The sequence below is a fragment of the Pseudonaja textilis genome, chromosome 4 (genome assembly GCF_049901715.1).
Source record: "Pseudonaja textilis isolate UNSWEBS1 chromosome 4, rPseTex1.2, whole genome shotgun sequence".
NCBI lineage: Eukaryota > Metazoa > Chordata > Lepidosauria > Squamata > Elapidae > Pseudonaja > Pseudonaja textilis.
This window is the reverse complement of record NC_141993.1, coordinates 4907501-4927809: the sequence shown is the minus strand read 5'-3', so window position 1 is coordinate 4927809 and position 20309 is coordinate 4907501.

The following is a 20309-nucleotide window of genomic DNA, read 5'->3' as shown; positions in this document are numbered from 1 at the left end:
AAACATTCTCATCTTCAACAGTTTGTAAGACCTCTTTTTTATTCTTATTTTATGCCATATACACACACCTAATCCTTACGTATATCTGTGTATCACCACTATGGATTTATCCTATCCTCTTTTGCCTTTTAGTGTGAAGTCTATCTTTGGTCTATCCATTTGTACCAGCAGTTCCAGCTGTTGTAGTATGTTGAAGTGTCTTTATTTTTTAATGCCAAGTTAATTTCTCCATTTCTGCAGAACTTGAAATTTTTTGAATGATCATCTCCTCTGATGGAACATGAGGCTGCTTCCAACATTGTGCAAAAGCCAATCTGGCCGCTGTCAAAATGTGTATTATTATATATTTCACTTTTTTTTTATATTTGTTTATCAAAGATCCCTAACAGAAAGGACTCTGGTTTGAATTCGATCTTGTCATTTCTTCCAGCCAATTTCTAGTTTTCTGCCAATATTTTTGAGCTTCTGTACAGGACCACCACATATGGAAAAAAGTTCCCTCTTTTTTTTTTGCATTTCTAGCAATTCGGACTCATATTGGGGTGCATCTTCACTAATCTCGAAGGAGGAAGGTGCCATCTATAAAACATTTTATAGGCGTTTTCTTTGTATGCTGCCAATTTTGTAATTTTATTATTTCTACCCCAGACCTTTTCCCATTCTGTTATGGTGATGCTACGTCCTATATTCCCACTGCAGGCTATTGTGTTCCCTTTTACAATTTCTTCTTCTAATTCTACTTCTAATAAATAATTATAAAATTTTGTTATTTTTTTTTGCCTGATCCTAATAAAATTTTATCTAATTGCTGAAGTTTATTGTTAATTCCAAATTCTTTCTTGTCCTGTTTATATCTACTTTGAATTTGAAGATATGCCCACTGATCAATTTTTAGTCCACGCTCTTGAAGTTCTTGCCGCGATTTCAAATTTCCGTGTGTATCCAATAGGTCTTTATATTTAATCATTTTAGTGATATCCATATTATTTGGGTGAATCATCGCCTCCATTGTTGAAATCCAAATTGGTATTTTTAAATGGTGTTTTTTTCCATATTTTCTTCCAATTAGTTAATAATGAGTCTCTGATTAGGTGTCTGTGAAAATATTTCTGGCTAGTTTCCCCTACATCCCATAAAAAAGCTTGCCAACCCCTCTGCAAGTCATGGCCTTCTAAGAATAATATTCTCTTATTGGTTAAATTCACCCATTCCTTCAACCATACTAAAGAGGCTATAATACAACTCTCAATTTGGAAGTGCCAGCCCTCCCCTGCTCTTCATATCCTGCATTGCCTTTAAACTTATTCTAGGTTTTTTCCCTTGCCAAATAAATTTTGCAGTTATTTTATTAAGTTCTTCAAAAAAAAATTGTGTACTTTGATTGGGATCATCTGAAATATATATATAGGAATTTTGGAAGAATATTCATTTAATAGCAGCAATCCTGCCTAATAATGAAAGTTGCAGCTTGCCCCATGTTTCTAAATCCTTCTTTACCTGTTGCATCAATTTATCATAATTATTTTCCTTAAGTGTCTTACAATGTGCTGTCAACCATATTCCTAAGTATTTAACTTTCTTTATCACTTGTATTCCCATAACTTCTTCTAGTTCTATTTTCTGTTTTTCTGTTAAATTTTTAGTCATTAATTTTTTTTGCTTCCTATTAATTTTAAGTCCTGCTACTGCTCCAAATTGTTCTAATTCACTCATCAATTTTTGTCCTCTTTCTATTGGTTCTTCAATGAAAAAAAATCATGTCATCTGCAAACGCTTACAACTTATATTCTTCTTTCTTAACCTTTAATCCTTTTATGTCTGGGTTCTGTCTAATTTGCATTAGTAATGCTTCAAATGATAATATGAAGAGCAGGGGTGAGAGTGGGCAGCTCTGATGGTTATTTCAAAAAATCCTTTTTTAGTGAGCACCTAGAAGCCAAGATGAACCTACGTGCCAAATTTCAAGTTTGTAGACTTTATGGTTCTGGAGCTTTTATGATGATGCCTGAGTGTCATTCCAGACCCCTCTCCAGATGGGATTGCAAAAAAGGAGGGTGAGTTTGAGTTGGCAGAGGAAAGCACAAAGCCAAGTGTGGGTCAGGATATGGAGAACGTATGAAGAAAAGCTGCAGGATTTGGTTTGGCCTAGTCTATAGAAAAGAAGAGTTATGGGTGACATGATAGCAGTATTTGAGGGGCTGCCCCAAAGGAGAGGGGGTCAAATTATTCTCCAAAGCCCCTGGGGGCAGGACAAGAAGCAATGGGTGGAAACTCATCAAGGAGAGAAGCAACCTGGAATTAAGGAGGAACTTCCTAACGGTGGGGACAATTAACCAGTGGAACTCCTTGCCTTCAGAAGTCGTGGATGCTCCAACGCTGGATATCTTTGAAGAAGAGATAGGACAGCCTTTTATCTGGAATGGTATAGGATATTTTGCCTGAACAGATGGTTGGACTTAGAAGACTTCCAAGATCCATTCCAACTCTGTTATGGTTAAAGGAGGTTTCTGGGGCTATCTAAAATTGGCCAGTTGCCCAGTCCCAGAATATCTCTATTGCAAGGGTCTTCCAACTTGGCAAGTTTAAGACTTGTGGACTTCAACTCCCAGAATTCCTGAGCTAACATGACTGGAAGAAGAATTCTGGGAGTTGAAGTCCACAAATCTTCAAGCAGTCAACTTTGAAGACGCCTGCTCTATTGGATTTCATATGACTCTATTTATGTAAATGTGTGTATGTGCTTTTGAGTCAATATTGATTCCTGGTCACTGCCTGGACAAGTCCCTGCATTTTTCTTAACAAGATTCCAGAAGTTGTTTGCCATTGTCCTTTCTAGGGATGAAAAAAAGTGACTGGCTCAAGATAACCCATCTGACTTCATGTCCCAGTTTCTAGTGAAGGGTCTTAACCACTACACCAAACTTACTTTCAAATATGACTTGGTCACAATAGATCTCAGTTTCTATTAAGAGCCTTGCTGGCACAGTGGTTAGAGTGCAGCACTGCAGGCTACTTCTGCTGACTGCCGGCTGCCTGCAATTTGGCAGTTTGAATCTCACCAGGCTCAAGGTTGACTCAGCCTTCCGTCCTTCCGAGGTTGATAAAATGAGGACCCAAATTTGGGGGGGCTATAGGTTGGCTCTGCAAACTGCTTAGAGAGGGCTGTAAAGCAGTATGTAAGCCTAAGTGCTATTGCTAAGTGGGAAGGAAGGAAGGAAGGAAGGAAGGAAGGAAGGAAGGAAGGAAGGAAGGAAGGACCGTGATGGTGCAATGATAAGACTGCAGTATCACAGGCCAACTCTGCTGACTGCCAGGAGTTCAATTCTGACTGGCTCAAGGTTGACTCAGCCTTCCATCCTTCCGAGGTGGGTAAAATGAGGACACGGATTGTTGGGGGCAAGAGGCTGAGTCTGTAAACCACTTAGAGAGGGCCTTAAAAGTACTGTGAAGCAGCATATAAGTCTAAGGGCTATTGCTATTTCAAACTCATTACTTGCTCGATCACAGGTAGTCCTTGCAGAGTGACCACCACTGCAACAGGCAACTCCATCAAAATACCATGTAGCCATTACAACAACACTTCCCATGTGGTCAATAAGCAAGACAGTCTATAAGTCTAAGCGCTATTGCTATTGCATTTGACTTTAAATGGAGAGGGCCCTGTCATTGTTCACAAATGTTGTTGGTGTATCAGGGCAACATTTCCACCCAACCATAATGTGACTTAACTAAAGCCAAACTTCATGTTGCAATAATTACCCAATCGCTAATTAAGATTGGCAACATAATGTCAGGTATTGCCTCTCACTATAACGTCTAATGAAATGTATTCATGCCGTCATGCCACAATTGTGTGTTTCTCTTTCCGGCTTCAAGACATTATTTCCGACAAAGATAGAGCCACACGCAACATCAGGGGGTCACACTTGCATCAGGCTAAACTGTACATAATGCAAACAGGGCGAGAGGGAAAATAAATCGATGGAAGTCACCCATTTCATTGTAAGAGCCATTTAGGATTTTGTTGAACATGATTCTGGAATGTATCAAATTCATTCTAGTCGTATCTGCCATCAAAGAGCTGAAAGGCATCGTGTAATTTTATTTCGCATTAACGGTCTCTGGCTGAATACGAGGCCGGCATCATAATAGATTTCGTCATAAAAAGATGCTGACAGATTTTGAGATGAATTGTCACTGGATAATTCCCAGGTGATGAAATGAGTAGTTTTGGTACAGTCAAAAATGATGGCAGCTCCTCCTAGGCTGATTCTATTGTAACCTATCAATTAATGTTATTATATTGAATTGTATTTTTCTTGTATGGCTTTCCTACGTCCCCTTTGGCCACCCTCAGTTGGGACGGAGTGATGATTCTCTACTACAGGGAGATAGCTATGTTGAAACAATGTTCATAATTCCAAATAATCGGGAGGGTATAAGTATTTGAACTCTCAGAAAGGATTATGTTGTCTGACTGTGGATCTCATGAGGATGAATGAATCAGGGGCTGCAAAAACCTGGATGAACACGAGGTGGCAGTAGATGTGTCTCTTGTCACCAAAGAGGCCTGGCACTTTGAGGCCTTCATTCAAATGCGGAACATAGAATAGCAGAGCTGGAAGGGACCTTGGAGGTCTTCTAGTCCAACCCCCTGCTCAAGCAGGAGACCCTCAGACAAGTGACTGTCCAGTCTCTTTTTAAAAGCCTCCAGTGATGGAGCTCACCACGCTTTCTAGTGGCAAGCTGTTCCACTGGTTGATTGTCCTCACTGTTAGGAAGTTTCTCCTTAATTCCTTGCTTCTCTCCTTGATTACTTTCTGTTCATTGTTTCTTGTTTTGCCTTCTCTGGTGCTTTGGAAAATAATTTGACCCACTCTTCTCTCTGTTGTTGTTGTTAGTTGCGAAGTCGTGTCTGACCCATCGCACCCCATGGACAACATTCCTCCCTGCCTTCCTGTCCTCTTCCATCTTCTGGAGTCCATTTAAGCTCACACCGATTGCTTCAGGGACTCCATCCATCCAGCCCCCTCCTTCTCTGCCATCCCCTTCTTCTTCTTTTGCCCTCCATCGTTCCCAGAATTAGGCTCTTCTCCAGTGAGACCTTCCTTCTCACTAGGTGGGCAAAGTATTTTGAGTTTCCTCTTCAGGATCTGGCCTTCTCAAGAGCAGTCAGGGTTGATCTCCTCTAGGACTGACCACATGGATGGCCTTGGATGGAATCCAAGGGACTCGCAGGAGTCTTCTCCAGCACCAGAGTTCAAAGGCCTCCATTCTTTGGTGCTCAGCGTTCCTTATGGTCCAACTTTCACAGCCATATGTTGCAACTAGGAAAACCAGAGCCTTGACTCGATGCAGTTTTGTTGGCAGGGAGATGTCTGTGTTTTTAATAAAACTGCTATCATGTCAACCCTAATTTTTCTTTTCTCTGGACTAGCCAAACCCAAATCCTGCAAACTGCTCTTCATATGGTTTGATCTCCAGGCCTTTGGTCATCTTAGTTGCTCTTCTCAGAACTTTTCCCAAACTTTCAACATCTTTTTTGTAGTATGGTGACCAGAATTGGTTGCAGTATTCCAGGTGTGGCCTTAATACAGCTTTATAAAGTGATCCTTAAATCATATTTTCAACCAAAATGTAAATCACCCTCTCCTCACACATACTGGGGCAGACTAAGGTGGGGAGGAGAGCTCTCTCAAATTATCTGCCTGCTTTCTAGATTTAAGGGGTCTCTTATGGTGATGCTCCTTCAGAAGCTGAGGTCCACTTGCCTGTCACGCAGCTACAAAGGAACGCACAAGGCTTGGCAGTCTGCGGGCTTCCCTACTGCTTGCAAAATGTGTGCAGAGGCCATTCATCTTTGGCCCAGAAATGCACGAAAACGAACCGAGTTGACAGGTTGGCATTCATCTGGAAGGCAAGCCTGTTCCACAGCAGATAAATAAAGCCAGTCGAAGCACTCAGTTATTTTTTAAATAGAGGGTATTTAAAATTTACTGGGTGTGTGTTTGTGTGTAAATTGCGACTGAATTAATCACAGCGAAACATTGAGGAGTGATTAGCTTTCCTTAGAAAAAAAAAAAAACAGCAACAACCATTCATGCTGCAGGTGTTTCCACCTGTTTAACATGCAGCCCAGCCCCCACCTGTTTATTGGGTATTAAAATTGTCTCAGCTCAGTGGGAATTAATCCTGAATTAGATCTACCTGTGGATGAGCAGTGATATTTTTAAATCACACAGCATTCAGGGGAAGGAGAGTCCTAGCCAGTTTGGGAGAGGGGTAAGACACCAGTCAAAAATGATGAGAAACAAACTAGTTTCAACTTTGGAGAGGATGCAACGTGTGCATTTACTTACAACTCTTAATTTTAATGTGCTGCTGTAGAGGGTTAGACATATAAATTTGATTGCTTATTGTACCCTATGACTATTATTAAGTATTGTACCTGATGATTCTTGACTCTTGATGAATGTGTCTTTTCTTTTATGTACACTGAGAGCATTTGCACCAAGATAAATTCCTTGTGTGTCTAATCACACTTGGCCAATAAAGAATATTCTCTCTCTCTCTCTCTCTCTCTCTCTCTCTCTCTCTCTCATCTGTTATCTATTAGCTATCAGCTCCTCCCAACCTAGCAGTTCGAAAGCATGCAAAGGTGAGTAGATGAAAAGGTACCACTTCGAGGGGAAGGGAACAGTGCTCTGTGACAGCATGCTGGCCACATGACCATGGAGATGTTTTCAGACAGTGCTGGCTCAGTGGCCTTGAGTGGAGATGAGCACCAGCCCCTGTAGTTGACACTAGTGGAGTGAAATCTTCAGGGACCCCCTTTACCTTCACATATTTGCTACCACACATTTGCAACAAGTATAAAGATCTAAGAGGAAAAAGTATGAAGCTTGGAGCCACGAATGGTCAATGTTCCAGCTGATTTATTAGATGTTTTGCATCCCAAGCTAGTGAAGGGCCTTTCTGATGTCCTGGATGGGCCTTTGTATATTATGTCAGGGTCATGTCCAGATTATAGGGCATGGGGGGGGAGGAATAGCTTGCACTCCATAATAAGTTCCAGAATCATTTCCACTATTTAAGAAGGATTCAGACAAACTGGAAGAGATTTGGAGGAGAGAGGGAAAGGATAACCCAGGAATAGAAGCTACATCGTATGAAGTAGATTGGAAGGGACTGAGCCTGTTTATCTTTAAGCAGACCTGGGAGGATTATGACTGTACTCTTCAAATCTTTGAAAGGGGGCTGCACAGAAATCTCTCCATTTTTTTTTTTTTGTCTGGACTGCACAGCATGTAATGAAGAATTTTGGTTGTAAAAAGAGAGATACCAGGAACAACACTGACATCAGTTTGACAGGGGAGCCAGTCTCACCAAAAGAGTGTGTTCCCCTCTGCTGGATGAGGAGTCTAGACAGCAATCATCTAGGGATACTTTAACTGGATGTCCTACGTCAAGCAGGTTGCTGGGTTTAGTAACCTCTTCCAACACAGATGCAATAGAATAGAAGAGAACAGAACAGAACAGAATAGAATAGAACAGAGAATGTAGAAAAGAGTAGAATAGACTATAGAATATACAGAAGAACAGAATGTAGAGTAGAATAGAACAGAGAATGTAGAAAAGAATAGAATGGAATATGCAGAATAGAATAGAATAGAATAGAATAGAATAGAATAGAATAGAATAGAATAGAATAGAATATAGAAAAGAATAGAATAGAATAGAATAACAGAAAAGAATATAGAATATGCAGAATAGAACAGAATGTAGAATAGAATAGAAAAGAACAGAGAATATAAAATATAATAGAATGGAATATAGAATATACAGAATAGAATATAGAAAAAAGAATAGAATAGAATTTTCAATGACTCCCACAGAGTATTGTCATTATTCTGATGTCCTGAGATACATCCACAATGGGCCATAGTTCACACAGCAAATATATTTAATTCTGCTTAATACACAGTGAAACCCCTGAATTTCATTTTTCTTGGTGATATAGGCCATTTGTAATTTGCTAGTAGCTCCTTCTAATCTTGTTCCTGTCTCAGGGTGAAGAATCAGAGCTAGCTATGCTGTCCATACACAAATATGGGCATGGATTTGAATTTTCACTATGTCCTTTGATCATTCTTTCCTTGGAAGGCTAGTGGTGTCAGCCCATTTATTATTAATTGTAGAACTAACTGTTCCTTTTATCTTAAATGTATCCAGATGGCTCTGCAAGTATTTGTGTGACATGGTGTAACCTTGGCTTAAATTTCTCCACGAGTAACAAAGGACCAAGAATATAAAGCATCTGAGCGTGTATTTTTAGGTAGCTCCTGAATTTTAAAGTTTTTTTTTTAATCAATGATCTGCAGGTTCAGTTTTTCATTGGCTTGTGACACAGCCAGGATTTGTCAGAGAGAGAGAGTGGGGGGGAGAGGGATAGGGAGAGAGAGAGAGAGAGATTAAAAACTGAAAGTTTCTTCTCAGTTTTCCTCCTGTAATGTGGGTTTTGGTATATTGCAACAGGATTGCACTCAGCTTGAAATGAGAGCTCCTGGCATCATATGCTCACACTGTGATCCAAGCCTGAGGATCCCAAAAGTGCTTTTTTTCAAAAGGCAGTTGGACTTTCTTGGTTTTGCCTGAAGAGGTTTTGCTTCTCAACCGAGAAGCTTCTTCAGTTCTAATTGAACTGCAGTCAGAACTGAAGAAGCCTCTTGGATGAAAAGCGAGATGTCTTTAAGTAAAACCAAGAAAGTCCAGCTGCCTTTTGGGGAAAAAAAGTACCTTTGGGACAACTGTGTCCTGGATGACTGAGGGTCTCCATGGACATCAAGCTTGGGGGATGCTCAAATCAGCTCCATCAAAGCAAATCAGCATGATGCCTGGCGATAGCATGTTAGCATGGTTGGAGAAAGGCCAGAGTGCAAGAGGCTGACGGGTTCTGCAGGATCCATCAAGGTTTGTTGCCAGAATTGCCACAAAAGTTGCGGTGATTGTGTTATATGCTATTGACCGACTTTCCCAGTTCTGATCATATCAGGTTTTTAGCAGTTTGGATTGTGATATTTGAGGGTCTTCTATAAATACAGAGATGGACTTCTCTGGTCCTTAAAACGTGCAGGGAAATATCCTCTGCAACCCACCTCTGGGAGGAGAACATTACCTATGGATATAAGAGAGGATCTTTTTTGAACTTTTACTGTTTTGGGAAGCCTTTTCTTCAAAGGCTTGACCAATGCTAACATTATAGGTACTCCTCGACTTACAACCATTCATTTAGTGACAGTTTGACAGTTACAACGAGCATTGGAAAATTTAAAAATGACCCTCTCGCTTATGACTGTCACTGAATCCTCATGATTATGTGACCAAAATGACCTTCCCGCCTGGCTTCCAACAAGCTGGGTCAACGGAAGAAACCAGGTTTGCTCGACGGCTGCAGGGATTCACTTTAGGAAAACGAGGGGAAAAAAAGGTGGCAAAATCAGGAGTGACTCCCTTCTCAGGCTTAGCAATGGAAAAATCTGATCCCGGCTGTGGTCATAATTTGAGGACTATCCATACCCAGAACAGATGTTGAGACTTTGGAAAAAGTGCAGAGAAGAGCAAGCAAGGGCTAGAGACTAAAACATATGAAGAACGGTGGTAGGATTTGGGTTAGTCTAGAGAAAAGGGGGAGAACTAGGGGAGACATGATAGCAGCATTCCAGTATTTGAGGGGCTGACCACAAAGAAGAGGGGGGTCAAATTATTCTCCAAAGCACCAGAAGGCAGGACAAGAAAGAATGGACGAAAACTAACCTGGAATTAAGAAGAAACTGACAGTGAAGACAATTTATCGGTGGAACTGCTTGCCTCTAGAAATTGTGGGCGCTTCAATACTGGAGGTTTTTAAGAAGAGGCTGGATAGCCAATTGTCTGGAATGGTATGGGTTTTTCTGCTTAAGCAGGGGGTTGGACTAGAAGACCTCCTAGGTCCCTTTCATCTCTATTCTGATTGATCGATGTTTGTCTTCCAATATCAAGGAAAGATTGCAGCTGCTACACCTGCGGCTTGGCACCCACAGCATTCATTTTGCCCCCTGAGTGCCTCAATGCCAGTGTTCCCATGTTTAGTGCTTTGTATTTTAAGTTATTCCTCCGTCTACTTCGCTCTTCTTCGTTGTTTTTATGGATTGTAACCCTGTCACGGAATCTCCTGAAGGGTGACAGGTTTTTCAATACATTAGGAGCTCATTGACTTTCACATCCCGCCCAGCCCAGGGACTTAAAACAGTCATAAATCAGTCTACTTCCTGGGTCATAAAGCAATCAATTGGCCCGGCAGCCTTTCATCAGTGTGGCAAAGTAACACAAGGCAGTCACAAGTTCCAGTAAACAGTTTACAGTTTACAGACAATATCACAGCTGACAAGGTAAGAGGACAACAATAGTCAAACCCCATCCAATGCTCTCAATCAGCAACTCACAATAGGTCAGACCCCACCACCCTTACTGTGAAATAGTTCCAACAGGACGTCTGCCTTTTGAGCTTCTCGAAGTTCTCCAGGATTGGGTCTAGATTCAGCTTGGTGTTCTTTTTCTGAGGTCTACATCTGGTTCATCAGAGCCAGAATTTTGTTATTGTTGCTCAGTCGCTAAGTTGTGTCTGACTCTTCTCAACCCCATGGACCACAGTACGCCAGGCCTCTCTGTCTTCCATTGTTTCCCAGAGTTTTCCAAAAAAAATTCATGTTCCTTACGTCAATGCCACAGTCTTGCCGTCTCATCCTCTGCCACCCTTTTCTCCTTTTGCCTTCTTCCTTTCTATCTTTCCCAATGAGTCCTCTCTTCTCATTTGGTGGTTAAATTTTTGGAGCCAGGCAAAGAATAATGGATGGAAACTGAACGAGGAGAGATTCAACCTAGAAATAAGAAATAACTTTTCTGACAGGGAGTACAATCAACTAATGGAACAGAAGTTGTGAGATCTCCATCACTGGAAGCTTTCAAGAAGAAACTGGACTGCCATCTCTTAAGAATGGTGTAGAGCCTCCTACTTGGGCAGGGGGCTGGACTAGATGATCTACAAGGTCCCTTCCAACTTTGTTAATCTATAAAACTTCAACTTCAGCATTTATCCTTCCAAAGAACAGTTAAGGTTTGATTTCCTTCAGGATTGACTGAATTGATCTCCTTGCAGTCCAAGGGACTATCAAGAGTCTAGCACCTAAATTTGAAGGTTCTACTAGACCTGGGTTATTCGGTTTCTAAAATATTAGATTCATTTCTTCGGTCCTTTTTTGGGGAGCAATAATAATAGTCCCAACAGGACTCCAATATCTGAGCTGAGTCATCCAAAAGACAGCAAAAAGGAATTTCTGGTATCTCTTTGCATGATGATTGATGGTCTAGAGCAGGGCCGTCAAACTCTCAGCCGACGGGCTGGATGTGTCATGCACTGGCCACACCCACGCCCAGTTTAATGAATGGGAAAAAAGTTCCGATACGTCACGTGGATGCCGCTGTGATGACATGAGTTTGACACCCCTGGTCTAGAACAGGGCTCTCCAACCTTGGCAACTCTAAGCTTTGCTGGCTAGGGAATTCTGGGAGTTGAAGTCCTCCAGGCTTAAAGTTGCCAAGGTTGGAGACTCCTGCTCTAAAGCAAGGGTGGGGAACCCTTTATGGCCTGAGGACTTCAACTCCCAGAATTCCTTGCTGGTTCAGGAATTCTGGGAGTTGAAGTCCATGGGTCATAAAGGGGTCATAGTTCCCCACCCTTGGCCTAGAGTTTTCCAGCCCGACTATGGTGGAGGTTAATTATAACTGGCTAGTGTCCATTATGTTACATTGGAATACAGATTTTTTCATTTCCATTTATAGTTAATTTGCATCTAACCTAATTGACTAGTAGGTGGGGGAAGACAACTCTTGATCAATGGGCTTCTTAAAAATTGCTAGCTACTTAAAGAGGGAGGCTGAATGCTGGATCTCATAATCACTTGATCCAAATCTAATTTTGCCCTTGCGGTTTGCTCACACTCTCTTTCAACACACCTGCAGGTTCCCATGTGTAGACATCAGGGTTTCCAGTAGATGAAGGGAACTTAACTGGAGCAAAACTAGCCCATTTTTTTTGTGGAGCTTATCAAATTCTCCCTACTCTTTGTAACGTGATTTCTGCATCTGCAAAAAAAATAGGCTGATGGAAATGGAATTGTGGAAAGCTTTGTTTCCCGGCCTAGGAAGAAATGCTACAGTGGCAATTCTCATCCTTTTTTGAGACCAAAAATAAAAGACTAAATCAAATTGCCAGTTCAGGACTATTGCATAACCTTTGTGCATCTGAGCAATTATACGGGCTGGTCAGTGTACTGTTGGGTGACATCTCTGTTTGGGAACTGTCTGCTTTGTTCCATGAGGAGCTCATTTACATGAGGTTAACCATGGAGAAATGAAAGTGTACTTTAGTTGTGTATTTTAGTTGCCCAAAGGAACTGGAAGCTGGATGTTCAAGTGATAACTTTGATTCGAAAAGTCATGCTGTCTTGATCAGCAGTCCAGACTGAGATAAGGATTTAAACGATGTTGGTCTCTAGATTGTCCTAATTCAAGGAAGGCATTTGGCACCCCCTTTGAATGGTTCTATAGCACAAGGATGTAAAAAATAACAGAATAACAGAATAACAGAGTTGGAAGGGACCTTTGAAGTCTTCTAGTCCAACCCCCTGCTGAAGCAGGAAACCTATACCATGTTAGACAAATGGTTGTCCAATCTCTTCTTAAAGACCTCCAGTGATGGAGCACCTACAACTCCTGGGGGAAAAAAAGGCATTGCACAGATTAATTGTTCTCACTATCAGGAAATTTCTCCTTAGTTCTAGCTTGGTTCTCTTCTTGATTAGTTTCCATCCTTTCCCGTTCTGCTTTGGAGAATAGGTTGATTCCCTCTTCTTTGTGGCAGCCCTTAAGTGGTCCACCCAACATCTGAAAGTTCAGATTCAGATGTTTCTATAGTTTCTACAGCTTTCTAATCACTCATGGATCTCAGGGATCAGAAGCGTCTGGGGTTCTTTATCTTTGGAATCAGCAAAAAGTAATAGTAGTACTCAAGTTTTGCCTATCCCTTCAGCCTCCTCAGGGCCTCAGCTGAGTATATGTGGGTGCTGGAGTTGCAACTGGGTTGCCTACCAAGTGAAGCTGAAGTTCTCCCAGCTTAGGATTGGACTTCAGGTTTTGACTCGTTCTGCTTGGTCTACTGATTGTGAGTATCAGGAGTACATGTAAAAGGAGAATCAGAGATACAAAAAAAATCTGTATGTTAATACAAGATTTAACAGGAAAAAGTTCCAATAATAATGGAACTTTTTTTTGTCCTCATATTAAAATGAAGACCAGGCAGAACAACAACAGAGGCAGCAATTTTTAAAGTCAGGTCATGATCTCTTGACTTGGGGACCTCCAGAATCTTCTTTTGTTTTTAGAGAACTTTTACACCTTCTGGAGACCCATTTACTCCCAAGGAATGCATATCCCTTAAATTAATCAATCAGTGGCCTAAAGGAATTACCAGGAAGATCAAAGGGCACTATTCTTCTCCAACTTGGATGGTGCAAGTTGTGTGGACTTCTGTTTCCAGAAGGATCTCTGTTGAAAATTCTAGAGGATAGTTCAAACCTCCGAAGATCCACCCTGTTTCTGAGGGATGTAAAGGAAAGGGAGGCTCTTTGGATGGGTGAGGTGACTGTGAAAGCATAAAGACTTTGGATCCCTTGTTTTGCCTTCTTGGAGCTTTGTCTACTCAACTCTTTCAACACGCTGTCAAGATCAAGGGAAAATTTTGAGCAGGGGGAGGAGAGGGCCTCATGTTGTACTAATGGAAAAAAAAGCTTCCAGTGACAGGAGGCAAAGGACAAAACAAAAACACAAAAAGGCCGTCACTTAAGCACCAGATTCATTTGCTGCAGAATTAGCTGAAAACATTCTGCATTATTTAACTGGGCTTTGGATTCAGTTCCCAAACGGTGGTTCAGACGGCCTCTTTAGCTGTTGAGTGATCTTGGAAAAAGTGGAGACGTGAGAAGATCCTACGACAATTAGAAGCCAATTGTTAAGAGCATGGCAGTGAACCTGGCCACTTCTAACCAGTGAGGGGATTCAAATAATTTAACGACTGGTCCTCTGCCCTCGTGATTTCTTCCAACAACCAGTTCACCAAACTTCTCGGTTAACAACCGGTTCTCCCAAACTGGTGCAAACTGACTGAATCCCACCACTGCTTCTAACAACCACAGTTAAGGAAAAGAATTTGCAAGCTACTTGAAAGTTTCTGGAGAGTAAGTCACGCAGGAGAAGGGTAATAATCTCCCTGTTATTAAGAATTGGGGTATTACACTTAATTTCTAATAGGTGTTGAGTGGATATTTTAATAGCACAGGTGAGACAGATTCCTGTGGATCTGAATTAAAAACAGGTTCGGCTGTTATATGGGAGGCTTATAATTGTTGCCCTGAGAGATGGAGCCTCAATTCAGGTCATGGCAAATAGTCCTTAATGTGGAACATAGGATACTTTAAATAAATATTTAGGGACTGATCAGGGAGTAGAAGTACAGAAAGTCTTTGGCTTGCAATCATTCTCTTAATGACCCTTTGAAGTTACAATGGCAATGAAAAAAAGTGTCTTGTGACCATTTTTCACACTATTTTCACAACTACTGCAGTGTCCCAAGGTCAGGTGACCAAAATCCAGACATGTGACAGCTGGTTCATATTTATGATGGTTGTGACTGACTAACAAGCAAATTCAGTGGAAAAGCCAGGTTTCCTTAACCACCCTGTTACTTTCTTAACCCCTGAAGTGATTCACTGCAAGAAAGGTCATAAAATGGGGCAAAGCTCACTTAACAACTGCCTAGCAATGGAAATTTTGGGCTCGATTGCAGTCTTGCCTGTCATTGTGCTCTAGAAGGGCCAGAAGCCTTTGGCTCTGTCCTTCTGGATTTCTAGAGCCCGAATCTTCTGCTTTAATTCAGCCTGAGTTTTATCAAGTCACAGAGCAGGTAGTTCTGACAAGGTAAGACCTCAATATGCCAAATGTTATTAACTTGTAAAAAGATCTAAATCCAGGCACCTAAAGTTAGGCAGTTAGAAAACCTCAGGTAATTCAACTAATTTTATATGCTTTGCAAAGCAGGGGAGTGATGTTCTCTTGTTCAGTGGCTGGAAATGCTATTCGCCCTCTATTTTTTTAATTTCAGCAAGCACTGTCCTTATATGATTTCTAAAAAAAAGTCTTCCGTAAAGTTATACTCTTGGTAAAAAAAAAAATTCCCAGGAGTTTCTTCTACTGTCTAACCTAGTGGGATTCTTGACACCATGGGTAATTCCTGACTTAGAGAAGGTTGCAATTTTGGAGTTGGGTGAGAAAAAGAATAAAGTATTACTGGCCACATCAAATCTGAATTTTCCTTGGCTAAGGAATCACTATGGTGATTTTAGGCAAGGAGAATCCTCCATAAGGCATCATCAGTTCCGTTGCATCAACTCATCAAGAATCACTCCAGTTCTGCTAAAGTGTTGGTTGCTTTATTAATTTTTTTCCCAATCTCCCTTATCAACGGCCTCTAATTGTATCAGTCATCAAGCACAACGCGAAGCTAATGGGGGATGATTTAGCCGAATTACATGTAATGAAGCTAAGCTATGCTAGAGAGTGTATTAAAACAAATTGGGGCTCATCTAGCATATTTTGTTGCTTTGTAGAACAAAATCGAAAGATTATTGGAAGGACGCAGGAAGGGAAATTCACCCACCTGGCAGCCTCATTGCACGGCTTGTGGCTAGATAGATCGATAATACAAGGTTCTTGAAAAAAATAATCAGTCCATTGAAAATTGAACTGTTGTTTATTTACTAGCAGGTCTTTCAACCAAAGGTAGAAATAGTTATTACTTGCATGAAGTCCCATTTGCCACCCTGTTGGTCTTGCAGTTCTCTTGTGTAATGCTCAAAAGATGATGGCTTACTTCCTGCTTTAACTAGGTTGTCAGCATTCCAAATAACAAACTCCAACTCAATAAACTCTGAGACAGGCATTTCCTCAAAGTTGCTTTTTATTAAGGAAGTCATATTGACACACCTGGGAAAACCCGAATCTGAGAGTTCTCGGTTTTCCCTTCCCAAAAGAGGAATCAAAGATCCATCCCTTGCACCCACCAATCCATCACACTGTCCAATCAAACATCGTCCTAACTGGAACCATTCCTCCAGATACTCCTCTCCAGGTGCAGGGTCACTTGACCTTGACTCTCTGAGAAAGAAAGATGTTGTGTCTCGTCTTCTACCGCACTGTGAAATCCCTCCTCCCAAACTCCTGGACACTAAATGTGGCAGCCTTGAAGCTTCCAAGTAAAATCTGGCTTCCAAGGCTGATGTAGGTTCTTTGAAAGAAGGTTGGTTGACTGATATCACAACACAGATGTCCCACGTAGGACAGGAGACTTGGGCTTCTCCAGATGTTGTCCAATTAGAACTCCCAGCAATTTTGAAAAAGAAGTTTCACGAGAAAATTTCCAAACAACAGAGAGCACCAAGGGCTCAACCCAGAGCTAGCTATGTTCTCTTCTATGAGAACAACCCAGAGCTAGTTATGTTCTCTTCTATGAGAAACATTCTTGCTTCGGTTTCTTCTCTAAAGATATGCAAACTAGTCCTGTCTGCTGCTGGCAAGCAAAAAACAACGAAATACATCCCTTTCAAGTCTATAAAATAAATCAATTGTTCACCAAAATGTATTTTGCTTTCCCTGAGCGGGAAAAAAAGAAAACGGAGTAAACCAAAGAAAAAGTTCTTCTAGTTATATTTACCCGCTCTGGTCTTTGTAGCACGGTCCGGTTTTTCAAACCCCATCTACCGATGGAAACCAAAATTGGAGTCGTGCCTTTTCTGACCAGTTTGTCAAAGCATTAAGGAATTCTGCTGAACTGTGCAGGCTTTCCTAGACCCAAGAAATCATGCATGGAAAAGTGGAGCAAGAGATGAAGTTGATGACATGAGGAAAAAAAAATTTTTTTTTTCTGTGCCTGGCTTTACAGGGAGAAAACGGAGCCCTTCAAAACATTATGCTTTGGGCAAAGCCTTGTGCTACAGGTTCATTGCACACTGGCACTTCCATGCTGACATGCTCCGGAGAAGGCTGGTATTTTTTCTTCCCTGGAGCTTCTTTTTTTTTTTAAATCATTTAAATTTTATTAGTTTAAATTACAAAGGGGAAAAAAACATAGAAAACTAAGAAAAATGGGAGACAAAAGAAAGAGATATTGTTGAGGGAGAAAAGGAAAAGGCACCGACTTCCAACGCTCTTTAGCACAGTAGAAGATAACAACATTACAACCACAACTTTTTGCTTTTATACAACAGTATGGGCAAGCCATTTCTACAATAAGCCTGCCTAGTTTACAAAAGCAGACTCAAAGTTCCATTATTATTATTATTATTATTATTATTATTATTATTATTATTATTATTATTATTATTATTATTATTATTATTATTATTATTATTCATTACAAGCACAAAATCCGGAAGCGATTTCAAACTAGAGACAAAACTAGCTATATTCTCTTCTCGTTGCTTGAGCAAGTGAGGATGTCCGTGCGCTCACCAGCTGTTTCCACAGCCTCCGTTGCAAACCCCTCATGGCCTGCTAGTGGGCTGAAGCTCACAGGTTGCCCCCCCCCCATTTTAACTCTTTTAGGATTCACAAGTGAAGCTCACAAATGGATAATTTTCTTCCCTTCTTTTTTGACAAGGGGGCCATTTAGCGGCATCCCCTGGCTTATGTTTGGACTCAAAAAATAAGCAACATGTCTGGTTAGGGTTAGTTCTTGGGTGGGAAATCTCCAAGGAATGGCAAGCTTGAAGGTTAGACTTGTAGGTAAATACACACACACACACACACACACACACACACACACACACACACACCAAAAAATATTGTTCTCTACATGTTCTCTATTTTAAGATATACTTTTTATGCTTTTCAATATGTTTCATATTTTCTTTATCATAGCCGCTAGGAATATTGCTTCTAATGAGAGTTGGAGCTGATACTATAATTTCTTCAGGGCTAGGTCAAGATACTTATATTTGTCCAATAATTTGAACTTGGTTTTGTTTGCTTTTATGCCCTTGCTTGGGTTGCTTCCATTTTATCATTATTGCCAAGCATCAGACTGGAAGGTTGAAGGTGAGTCTTAAAATTTAGCTTTTTTTCCCTCCTGTTCTCTGAATCTAGGTGACCCTATAATATCTTTAAAATTGTTTTAAACATTTCTTGCAAGTGTAAGCTCATTCTAAGTTGAGTTTTCCCTGAAATGTTGGAAGAAAGTAGCCTGAGATTGGAGACGAGATGTGTGAATATGGTGGCCTTTAAAAATATATATTTAGCAGAATGTGTGTATTTAATGGATGTATTTATTAAGTTTATAGGCTGCTCCTCTCACTGTTGAGTGTCTCAGGGTGATTTTATCCTCCAAATTATTATTATTTTCTTTTAAAATAAAATAAAATAAAATCCAAAAGAATAGCAGGGGGGAATTAAATTGATCAATTATCCATGTATCTCTTTTAAAATGTATAGTCTTGAATTCAGGGATTGGGGGCGGGGGGGAGTTTACTGATGAAATACTGTCAGGCATTCCTGGATGTAGATAAAGAAGAATTTACTAATTATTTTTTTAAAGCAGAAACTTCTAAATATTGTATAGAACTTCAGAAAGAGGATGGAGGAAAATTATGTTCAGGGTGAAAAGTCATAACGTGGGAAATTACTTTAATTTATAAATACAGCACAAATCTCCCTCCCCCTCCCTCCTTCCCAATACAGGTAGTCCTCAATTTAGCACCATAATCAAGCCCAAAATTTATGTTGCTAAGCAAGATGTTTGTTAAGTAACTTGTACCTGGGGGTCAATCTGCAGAAGTCTTGGATTTATCAATAAGGAGGCAACATTCAGTCCCAGACTCAAAGATATGAACTGGCAATGAGTCTATCTCCTACAATGCCATTGAATGTTTATTAAAATCCACCCAACACCAAATCAAACATGAATGGGTGTCAGGTTTCAAGAAAAGGGTTTGCAAGAGAAAGGATGAACAAATCAACAACAGGTGACCCAATACTAGATGGCAATTTAGTCTCAAAGAAAGAATAAACTTGAGGGGAAAACCGGGTAAGACTTGATCTGGGTGCATGGAAAGTAGAATTTAATCCTAATGCCTATTTAATTATTTTCTCCAAAACTGTACATGACAGGTTTTGTGTGTGTGTGTGTGTGTGTGTGTGTGTGTGTGTGTGTGTGTGTGTGTGTTAGTAGAAGAGCAGGCAGAGCTGGGTTAAGCACATCATTAGCTGAGAGTCATTATGTTGCCACAATGGTCCAAGTCCAAACCTTGAATTCTGTTGACCCTTATCTGGCACCAGTTTGGTGCTGAACTTTAATTGACTAGATGCTTTGCATAGGCTTAAATCTTTGAACTGCAACTTAACATGCAGTCTTGATCCTTTGCACCTGACCATGTCTGTGTGTAGATTAGTTTCCTTTTAAAATCTTTTCACAAGACCTTAGTGGACCCGGGGGAAACATAGCCTCCAGCAAACTCTTCCTTTGCTATTTGGTTGGGGTGTGTTGAGATTGATTCGGTTGGGGTGGGTTAAATTTAGGACAGTTGGGATGGGTTGGGTTGGGTTGGGTTGGGATGGCACTTGATTGGTTCAGGAAGAATGCTGTAGAATGGAAACAAGAGAAATGGCCTTATCTTGAATCAGAGTGATGGTCCACCTGTCTCAGGGCCGCTAACATCAATTTTCTATTGTTCTCTAGCCATTCAGAGTAGAATCTTCCTCGGTCTGAGTAGAGACTCAGAGATTCAACTAAGACTTTCCTATGTACACAGGGAAAAGAAGAATGAGCCATGCATATAGGAGGAGTGTCTTTTGCAATAGGAAAGGGTGTTAGACAGACTCTTTTTGTCTTTTGCACTGTAGTTTTTGGAATTACATGGTTGTTCCCAAAACTACTGAGTTTACGTGGGCTGCCCTTGTGATGATAATAATACTACAACCCTGGCAGAAAACATTCACCATTTCTGCTTAAGTATAGCAATTGTCTCCTTTTTGTTCTACAGATTTAATAACATAAAAAGGATTAATCCTGAAAAAGCAGTATACTGATATACCTCTTCTTTTTCAGCACAGAAACCTGGCATTAAGACAAATATCTATGAAGTCCTCAACTTACAACCATAATTTGG